This window comes from Bos javanicus, chromosome 21 (genome assembly GCF_032452875.1).
Source record: "Bos javanicus breed banteng chromosome 21, ARS-OSU_banteng_1.0, whole genome shotgun sequence".
NCBI lineage: Eukaryota > Metazoa > Chordata > Mammalia > Artiodactyla > Bovidae > Bos > Bos javanicus.
This window is the reverse complement of record NC_083888.1, coordinates 52,704,784-52,716,129: the sequence shown is the minus strand read 5'-3', so window position 1 is coordinate 52,716,129 and position 11,346 is coordinate 52,704,784. Positions and strand designations below refer to the sequence as shown.

The 11,346-nt window shown below is 37.6% G+C and overlaps 1 pseudogene; it reads right to left on the bottom strand.

Moving 5' to 3' along the window:
* Nucleotides 1-7,032: 7,032 nt before the first annotated feature.
* LOC133234023 (rho GTPase-activating protein 17-like) lies at nt 7,033-8,127 on the bottom strand (annotated as a pseudogene).
* Nucleotides 8,128-11,346: the final 3,219 nt, after the last annotated feature.

The window sequence follows — 11,346 nt, the reverse complement described above, 5'->3', positions numbered from 1 at the left end:
GCAATAAGAGAAAAATATAAATGATAAACCTTAAGGTAAACATTAAATGCATATAAATAGGAAGGTAATTTAGTATTTTTATTAGCATTATTATAGTACATCATTCTTTGCCCTTTTGTTTTTAACTCATCTATGTCTTTAAAGTGTTTTGTTGTGTTTTTTTTAGTTTATGACATATAGCTGTGTCTTATCTTATTTATTCATTTTGGCACCGTTATTTGGTTGGTGTGTTTAGAACATTTCTATTTGAAGAGACTATTAGTACAGTTGGATTAATTTCTACCATATTTATATCTGTTTTCTATTCATTGTATTTTTTGTTGTTTCTCCCTCTTCCCCTTTTTCTGCCTTTTCTAGTTTTAACTGAGTATTTTATATAATTCCCTTTCTCTTCTCCCTTAACATATATATTATTTATATATTTTAAAAAATGTTTAGTGGTTTCTCTAGGGTTTAAAATGTATATTTTAAAACAATCTAAGCTCACCATTGAATAATACTATATGGCTATCCATGCTACTATTGTACTGCTATGCATGCAGTGCAATGACCTTTAGGCACTGCTTCATTCATTTCCCTTATCGGTACCCCATATTCACCCAGTACATGTGCACTACCATTACTTAGATAAAGTATTAATATTCCTTCTCTCATGCTCTTCCTTTATTTAGATCCTATGTCAGATCAATGGAAGTTTCCTCTCCCCGAAAAAACTTCTTTTAACATATTAATATTTTGCAAGGCCAGTATGCAGGACATGACTGTTTTTATTCATATGAGGGAGCCTGTTTCTCTTTCACTTCTGAAGGATAATTTCCTGGAAATGAAATTCTAGTTTGTTTTGGCTTTTACTTTTATCACATTAAATATTTAACTCCCCTCATTGCTTGCATAGTTCAGCAGAAATTTCACTATAATTCTCATCCTTGTTCCTCTCTAAGCAAGGTGTCACACATCCTCCTCTGGCTTCCTGTAAGATTATCTTTTTGCATTTGGTTTTCTGTGTTTAAAAATAATGTGCCAAGGTATGGGTTTTGGGTTAGGGGAGATATTTATCCTTTTGATAGTCTCTGATTTTCTTTTATAGATGGTTTGTTGTCTGTTGTCAAGTTTGGAAGGCTCTTGCCCATTATTTCTTTAAATATTTCTTCTGTTCCATTCTCTATAGTTTTTGTAATCCACTTATGTGTGTGTTACATATTATGATATTGTTAAGCAGTCCTTGGATGTTTCTTTTTCTTTTGTTACTGTTTTTAGAATCTTTTTTTTTTTATCTTTGTATTTCAGTCTATAGAATTTCTACTGGTCTCTCTTATTCTTCACTAATTCTTTCTGGCCATGTTGAATCTATCAATGAATCCATTAAAGTCATTCTTCATTTCTATTAATGTTTATTTGATTTCTAGCATTGACCTTTTTAAAAATGTCATTGTGAATTGCCTTTTGAATCTTTCATAGCTTTTTATCTGTCTACATTACCCACCTTTGCTTACATGCTGTTTTCTCTCTCCATTAGATCCCTTGCCATCTTAGTCATAACTAGTCTTAATTTCTTTTCTCACAATCCCAATATCTATTTCATATATGAATATTGTTTAGATATTTGTTTTACCTTCTCAGACTATGGCTTTCCTGACTTTTGGCATGCTTTTAAAATTTTTGTTGACAGCTAGACAAGTTGTATCAGGTAATAAAATGAAGAACATACATCTTTCATAAGAATTTATGCTAATTTGGCTAGTACTTGGGAGATGTTATTTCAATGGTTAATATGTCTAATGCTTATTTTAGCTTTAGGTACAAGAAGTTTCAACTTATTCCTCTGTGTGTTTGGCTTTGTTTTCTTTTTTTGGCTTTGAGTCTTTCTACAGACTACTCTTGAAAAGTGTCTATGTCATGTAACTCTTCCAACCTGTAACCCACTGTAATTAAACTGGATCCCTGTTGGAGGAGGTAGTAAGGTATTAGGAGTATTCTACAAACTTCGGATTTACTATTCATCTTTCAATGGCATTGCAGGAGTGTGGCTTTCACAAGTGTTTCTGTTCCTTCTCCTCACTCTCTACTCCCTTGTCTAACTGCAGAATCCCCAATCTATTTCTTCAAAGTACTGTCCTCAGTGAGAATCTTGTTGTTCTGTTTTTTTTCCCCTCCAGGAAGGCAGGATATGACAGAGCAAGGACAAATGCTCTTCCTCTATGTAGAATACACTTCCAGATTTGCACTCTGTTGAGGTTCTTTCCCTTGAAGTATAGGCCACTCTCATTGTTGAAATGCTGCTCATTCCCAGGTGGCTCAATAGTAAAGAAACCACCTGCCAAGCAGGAAGTGCTGGTTCAATTCCTCGGTTGGGAAGATCCCTGAGAAAAAGAAATGGGAACTCACTCCAGTATTCTTGCCTGGAAAATTCCATGAACAGAGGAGCCTGGTAGGATATAGTCCATGGGGTCGCAGAAGAGTTGGATATGACTTAGTGATTAAACACCAACAATGACACCTTTCACAATAATTTCATTTTGCCTTCCTCCTCCAGTGCTGTGAGGGGATCTTTCTCAAATCTCACTATGATAATCAGCTGAAATTCTCAGAAAGAAAATTCACACAAGTTTGGGCTCCCACTAAGAGCACCTCCTCCCACTCCCTCCCATAAGACTGATGCCTCTTAGAGTTTCTCATTCTCCTATTGAACCCTTCACTGAACAATCTCTGGTGCTCCCTAGTCAGCCCATTGATGGCAACAGATGAGTGGTAATAGATATTAATCAATATTTCTCTATGATGATTTTTATCACTGTAGAGACAAACTGGCTACAAACTCAGATCAACATTGATGGGAAGCTTTAAAAATACACCTGAGGTTATTTTTGTGTCATTAATCACTGGTCAACCACTTAAACCTGGAAAACCTGTTAAGGTGGGACCAGGTCAGGAAGCAAATCCTTAAAGAGTATTTGAGCAACCTGCATGGCTTTGATCCAATGTTCCTTCATGATGGGATTTGAGTATGTTTTAGTTGCTATATGACTATTTTCAGAATAGACTGAAGAATTATTTTGATAAAAAGTCACTACTCTAACAGTCACTAAAGTGCTGCTTGATTTTATGCTCCGACCTGGGGCATTTCAACATTTATATAATGTGCCCAAGGCACATACTTGGAAACCTTTACAAAAGAACTCTGTAAGATGTTATCCACTGCTTGAAAACCACACTGTGCTCGCCAGTCACAATCCTCTGGAAAGGTTGAAAAACCCAGTAGCACCCTTAAATTACAGTTAATATAATTTTGAAAACCTTTTAATTTCTTTGGTCTAAAAGTACTTCAGTTAGCCCTAATGGCCATACAGTCCTTTCATTCACAGACATGTTGATTTACTCTTTATGAATTGGCAACTGAAATGTCTATGTATTTAGAGATTTTTCTCTTTTATACTAGTATATGATTTGTTATATGCAGCCATGGCAAAATTTTGCAAGGAACTTATGTACTATACCCTGTTCTATCACAAGCAAGTTAAGATTGCCTTCCTTCTTCATAATTTTGAACAAGGAGTTTCATATACCAGGGGGTAGGGGGCGGGGGACTGGAGGGGAAAAAAACAACAACAACTACTTTTAACCTTGTAAACGATTTTATCAGGTTCTATTAACAATTAAAAAAGCAAGTTTCAAGAAGTCAATGCTTAGGTTTATATTTCACAAGTAAAGAAGCAATGTAGAATTGCATGCAATTGGATAGGTATTCCAATAGGGGACCTCAAAATGAGGGTTCACGGATACCCTAAAGACACAGCTCATCTTCCTAAGTACAAAGCTGACCAAGACCTTCAGAACAAGCAGATGATGTCAGATAGTGGACTGCTTCCACTCAAGGTGTCAAACCTAGGTTAGTTTGACACCTAAATCCTGTTTTGTTTCTTACTTTCTCACTTAGAATCATTCTTATTTTCTATAGATTCCTCATTGCTGTAAACCTATAACAACCCTTTTTCTCCTTTATTTGCTCTTTATATTTTTTTAGATCAAAACATATATAACAAAATTCTAATTGGGTCATAGGGATAAAAATGTATACTATGGCACATTTTTTAGAGTGTGCTATAGTACACATTTTTTTTAATGCATTAAAAATACACATTCTAAGATAATTTTTAGATTATCCCAAATGTAGTTACTGCTTCTAATTTTACTTATTATTGAATATACCATGTATCACCAGACCCCTTTGATAAATATTTCTGGCCAACTCTGCTCTCATAAAATGATACTTTAGGGAGTTACAGGTAGATAGTGTCTTTACTTGCAAGTATAAAAACAAATGACCATACACAAATCAACCTGTGACTTTGCCAGCACCACTCCCTCCCCAAAAAAGAAAAAAACATTACAAATCTATTAATCAGATGTTAGGTAATTTAACATTTGAATTTAACAATCTTCTTGGGGCAATAGGCTAGGTACTTGTCACTTGGAAGAGATTAACAGAGATCCAAACATGTAACCAAGCTAATGAAAGGCTTCGAGTCTGACTCTGTATTGTGGACAATGCCTTTGTTTCTCAGCATCTCTGAGTGCTTCCAGCAGGTACTAAATTATCTGTAGCCAGGGTTCCAGGTCTTGTTTGCCTTAGACACATAACTCATGAAATTTAGGAATAATATAGAAAGGAATAATAGTATAGGAAGACGTTTGTTTTTTTTTTTTAGATATTTTTTTTTTCTCTCTAATTTTATTTTATTTTTAAACTTTACATAATTGTATTAGTTTTGCCAAATATGCATAGAGACCTTAATTCTATAACAGCTAAGTTGGAAATTCTTACCCAGGCACAATATCCACCACAACTCCACTTTTGTTTATTCATAGAAATTAGTGATTCATTTTTTAACATGAACAATCAGGGCAATGTTCCCATTGGTACTAATAACACACATAGAAAAGAGTAAAGGAAACAAATTAGTAACTCTGACAGAAGTTATGAAAGACATCACCTCTGCCCTAGATGGAATATTGGCTAGTCTGAACTCATTAGCATGACTGGTGACGTGTACAAGCTGCATGGCTCTCAATTCTGTGTTGGCAAATTATAATGATGTCTGTACCACTGCTGACACTTCTTGCTGTATTTGGATGAGTGGAACAAGCAAAGTAAAATAGGGTAGGTATTATTGCCTTAAGGAAGAAGCTACTTGAATGTCTTAAATTTCCTCCTTGTGGTCTATGAGGCTTATCTGTTGGCCTTGTTTGGGATGGCTGCGTTCCTGGTTCCAAGCATCTTAAGGGAATTATTAATTATTGTTACTTCATGCTCATTTTAGTAAAAAACATGCTGTTTCACTACAATATATCCAGGATCTTAAATGCTTCTATACAGCTGCTCTTTTGTCAGATGATTACCAGGGCGGTACAACAAAATGCCAAGAATAGTTTTTCATACAATTGCATGGAAACAATCCTACAGCAGTGAGGATGTGGGTCTAGCCTTTTCCTCAATTGGTCAACTTCTTGCAAGGACCATATGATCAGAAGAAGGACCGAGAGACAATGTACATATGAACAATAGCCAGGGCCTACGTGACAATTAGAACTCTCACCCACAACCTCCAAAAAAACTAGCCCAGGAAGACAAACCACTACTTCTACAGACACCGACCCATAACAGTCAAAGACTTTTGGCTTCCTGGTTGTTTTCCTCACTTCCAACTAAGGACCACCCAAGTTAACATGAAAGGTTTTGGATTGAGAAGGTTAGGGGAGAAGTGGACCATATTTAATACTTGCAGCAAGAATGAAGGAGAAGCACTCATTCCTAATATATAAGAATAAAAGTCCAAGTAGCAGGAAGTAGATAATTTGCAATAAATGCATGTTATTAAATAAATCATTAATACATTGCTTCTTCCTCATTTCAAATTGCCTTGATGCTACTTGCATTAACAGCTGTGACTAAATAACAATACTCTGTCCAGGCTAGGTATTTTTGTTTTGTTTTGCTTTTGTCATCATTTCTTTCCCATTTAAAGAAATTCAACTTTCAAGACACAAGCCATTCAGCATTAAGTGTCAGCCTCCACTCTTTTTTCTTCAGCTGGGCAAAAGGTGAAGTCTTGCATAGTAAGATCTCCTTCTTGCCTCTACTGAAATCTTTTCACTTGTTTGTGAAGATAAATGTTTTCCTGCCCTATTCACTCACCAGGAAAGCAGAGGTCAAGGGCCAGAAGGTAGCTTTTTTCATAAGGCTATACTTTCTGTATCATCCATATGTAACAAAATGCAGCTGAGCAATTTTTGCTTCCTGAATATGAGTGCATTTCAGGAAATATGCTGCCAAGTGGTTTTGAAAACCTAGAATTATTGTCATAAAACATTATTAAGTTCAGTTATTACTAAAGGCAGATTGTATATCCATTACTATTTTAGGAACTGTTAGTGCTTTGTTAGTGAGGTTACCTTCCTCAGAAGGATGGCATCAGGAGAATAAGGGGTTGAGGGAACACTGGGTCAGTATCATAGCTTTAGTAGCTGTGTTGGCCTCAGTAAAATTCTGCTGTGTAATTGCACAGACTCAAGATGAACTCACAGCTTGAATCTAAGAAGCTAACAGTCCAGATTGCCCTCTTTGGGTGGATTACCAAGGATGCTAGTCTCTGGAGAGACGTGAGATGACTGTTCAAGTCCGTATTCACTGGGCAATGCCATGGGGTTGGAAGGGTTCTGGTCATCCAACTTGACTGACCTAGGTTGGAGCTGTGTCAGTGGGTGTGTGTGAGGTTGTACAGGGAAGGCCATGGGAATACCTCCAGAGCCCAGAGCGCCGGAAGGCAGTGGAGGGCCAGCCTGGATCCTGACCTATACTCTGAGTGCAAGGAGCATCTGGTGAGAGACTAAGTGGATGCTGAGATATTCTTGGACAACTCTGGTCACCATGACACCCAGAAGGTAGCCTTCCTGGATTTAGGGATACTGAAGTAAGATTTAAGATTTTTAACAGCTCAGAGCAAAGTATGAGTGCTAAGATCAGAGGGGTTGTGAGCTGCGCCAAAGCTGATGGGACTTGGCCTCAGCTTGGTTTTGCCTAACAGTTATCTGACTCCAGTTCCTCCCTGGTGAGGAAATGGCTATGGGAATAAGTCCTCAGGTTTCAGAGGACTGCTGTATCTGGGCTCAGCTCCTGCTCCAATGTGTCCATAGAGTAGAGGTAGTCCTATTCACTTCACTGCTTTCAGAAGTAGAGTCGTGGGAGGGTGCTTGGCCCACTGAAACCAAGGTGATGTGGTCTGCTGATGGGAGAGGCAGCTGGAAAGCAGTAGTTATATGCTTTCTTTAGACTGCTATCCTAGCAAACCATAAACTTTACATTTAAGTTCCCCTTCTTAGCCAAGTCTCCCTCCATCATCACCGTACTGGCAGGCCACTTGTCCAGGGCCCCTGAGTTAGTCATGTCCAGTGTGGGATGAGTGATGGAATTCATGTGCAGAAGAGCACAATGCTCTGATACACTGCATCTCACCCTCATAGGGAAGAGCCAGCTGGCATCCTGCATGATTGGTTCAATCACCGTAACCACGTGAGTGGCTGCAGCCACAGCCATTTCTGAGAGCATTCCTTCATTTTGGTCCATAACAAGCTAACTACAGAAATGATTACAGTGCATTTTGTTACTGCTGTTGGTATAAGCAAGCTTTGCAAGGAACTTAATTAAACATTTAAAGTTAACAAAATTTTGTGGTGGCAACTTTTGACCTGTTCTCCATAAATCTCGAAGTTTTTTTGTCTTAGCCTTGCACACTTGCTTCTATCCATTATCCATACAGATTAAAAGTCATCAAAATTTAAGGCAATTTCCATAATTAGGGTTTTAAATCAACAGCTTACAGCATGGGGGTTACCCAGGTGAGAAGCAGGGCAGTCTAAAACAGCTCTGTTTCTTTAGCTTGGAGGCCCCAGCATCAACTTAAAAATGCCCTTCTCTATCTGCTTCCTTAGGAGAAGCAATAGTACAGGCTTCAACTACAACCCCCTTTATATTCTCAAAGGAGTCTTCAAAGCTGATCTTTCCCCCCACCTATCTTGACTGGCTCACATTTCAGGGAGAGCCCTTCCTAAGACTGCCAGTGCTTTTTGATGGGATTATACAGAAACATTACAATGAAACAAATAATTTGCTATACTTCCTATCAATGGCCACACAGTTGCACCTGTCTGCTGCAAATTGATCCTTACATGCTCTACTTGATTTTCTTGTTCTACTTTATTTTCTTTGGCTCTAGAATCACTGCAGATAGTGACTTCAGCCATAAAATTAAAAGATGCTTACTCCTTGTAAGAAAAGCTATGACCAACCTAGACAGCATATTAAAAAGCAAAGGCATTACTGTGCCAGCAAAGGTCCATCAAGTCAAAGCTTTGGTTTTTCCAGTAGTTGTATATAGATGTGAGAGTTGGACTATAAAGAAAGCTGAGTGCTGAAGAATTGATGCGTTTGAACTGTGGTGTTGGAGAAGACTCTTGAGAGTCCCTTGGACTGCAAGGACATCAAACCAGTCCATCCTAAAGGAAATCAGTCCTGAATATCCATTGGAAGGCTGATGCTAAAGTTGAAGCTCCAATACTTTGGCACCTAATGAGAAGAACTGACTCATTGGAATAAACCCTGATGCTGGGAAAGATTGAGGGCAGGAGGAGAAGGGGAGGACAGAGGATGAGATTGTTGGATGCCATCACTGATTCAATGGATGTGAGCTTGAGCAAGCTCTGCGAGTTGGTAATGGACAGGGAAGTCTGGAGTGCTGTGGTCCATGGGGTCACAGAGTCAGACACAACTGAGAAACTGAAATGACTGACTTGATTTGTAGCTTCAACCATTTCTCAAGGCTTTTTTTTTTTTTTTAATGGAAGTCCCTGAAAGTTGATTTCTGAAGATTTGTGAGCTTAGTTCCACCTGCCTCTAACCAAATCCCAGTTTATCAAGCAGTTTCCTCTGTTTCTGGATATTTAGGGATCTCCACTTCTGTTATGCCATACAGAAAGTATACCATCTTTTCTTCAACAAGGAAAAACTCTCCATCATGATGAAGAGAGATTAGAGTTAGCTGATTCTCAGCATCCCCATGTGTCCAGTATTTTCACCAAGAGAAAGTCTTCTCGCTGAGCTGATGCTTCTTGAATATTTTGAGTTCTTATAGGGGTTCCCTGTACTTCCTCTGATATCAGTGCCATGCTGGCCCTGGAAGCACACCATCAGGTTCTTGTGAGGACAGTAGTACACTACACCATGTTCATGCACAGCTTGAATTCCCACAAAAGACTTTTGCTTTCTCACCTCTGCCCACAGTTAGCGGTGGCTAGGCTTTAGGGACTGAAGCCTGACAGGGCAGGGAGGCAGTGCCAGTGATTCTCCAGGCCCTCCACTGACCACGTCATATGTCATTCACAGTGACTCAGCCCTAATTCCTTTTTTATGTTTCTGTTTCTGCTGTCTCACCTCGCTGCTCTCTGATAGGAACTCTAAGTAGAATTTGGCTAAATCATCACGTCACTTGCACATGGAGGTGTGCAAATTCATGGAAGCCTGGTCCTTCTATCAGGTGAAATGTGGAAGCATAGAAACATATGGCATATGCATGATGATGCTTTAGTTTAAAATTGGTTGCATGATGCAAATGTAAACATTATTATAAAAATGCATATAAGTATTATAAAATTATATAAACATATATGAATTTATAAACATTAATAATCATACAGTTTGAATCTTTGTAGGAGAAATTCATTTCAGGATGTATTGTTCTCTCTTGTAAGAAATAATTATACAGCTGCTTAATGGCAATTAAGCTGGAAAAAAAAATTAATTTTAACTTGGTTGTTGCTGAAGTGTGACCTTGAAAATGACTTGTCTTTTAACAAAGGAAATGGTGAAATATGTGCTACCAAAATACAAATTTGCTCTGTCATCTTTTAAAGGTACTTCTGAAAATATTCCATACACACTCTCCATATGCAGTATAAACATCAATATTAAAATAGAAGTTAGGGGGTTTTGTGCCTGCTATGCACTCTATCCAATATTTCAAACCAAACAGTTTTTAGTTAATACTGTCTCTAGTAATCACTCTATTGTTTCCACTAATGTTGTTACTTTATGCATAAAACAAAAGAACTTCTGAGTTTTAGTTTCAGCCTTTACCCGATAAAGAGTTTGAAATGTCAGTATGCAGTGTAGTATAAATACATATTAGACAAACTGAATTTAGAAGGCAATGATATGGATGCAAATTTGAAAGGAGATTTAGAGTTTGTTTATATTTTGCAAGTTCAGCATTGCTGAATCAAGTGATCAAGGTTACTATAATAGATAGTTGTCAGTCAGAGTCCTTCAAGACAGAGAAACGGACAGTTGAATTGTCAAAGTCTGCATAAAAAAAGAATACATTATTAATTCACACACCAAAGAAAAAAGATATCCTGGAAAATATTTTCTAGGAAGAATTTTTTTAGTGGTTTTCTCATCAATCACACTAATTATCAATTTACAGACTACATACTAATAATATAGATTCAGTAGTTCCATTATTCATCCCTGCTTACCTACACATCTGACATATTTCCATTGAGTATTTTTTTTCAATTACATATTTTTCTAGAACAAATTTTGGCATCAATTTTCCTACAATCAAACCAGTTCAAAGTTCAATGCCATTTTTTTTTTTTTTCAAATCACATGCAACTGTGTTGGATTTTGTCACAGACAGGATAAATAACTATTGTCCCTATGTTAATTCCTCAGAGGGGGAAAAAGTATTGCAGTTGTGTAAATAATGATTTGTGTTTATCAAGAAGCATAAATCATTCTGAATTTTATGGAGAGAAGGGAAAACACCTTTAATAAAAAGAAGCCAGAGTTTGAGAAAGCCGGCTTAAAACTCAACATTGAAAAAAAAAAAAACTAAGATCATGGCATCTGGTCCTATCACTTCATGGCAAATAAATGGGGAAAAGGTGGAAGCAGTGACAGCTTTCCTCTTCTGGGCTCTAAAATCACTGAGGATGGAGCTTGCAGCCATAAAATTAGAAGACGACTGCCTCTTGGCAGGAAAGCTGACAAATCTAGACAAGCAAACAAATCTTTTTTTTGTTAAAAAGCAAAGACATCACTTTGCCAACAAAGGTCCGTATAGTCAAGGCTATGGCCTTTCTGGTAGTCCTGTATCAATGTGTGAGCTGGACCATGAAGAAGGCAGAGCACAGAAGAATTGATGCTTTTGAACTGTGGTGCTAGAGAAGACTTGAGAGTCCCTTGAACAGTAAAGATATCAAATCAGTCAATCGTAAAGTAAATCAAACCTG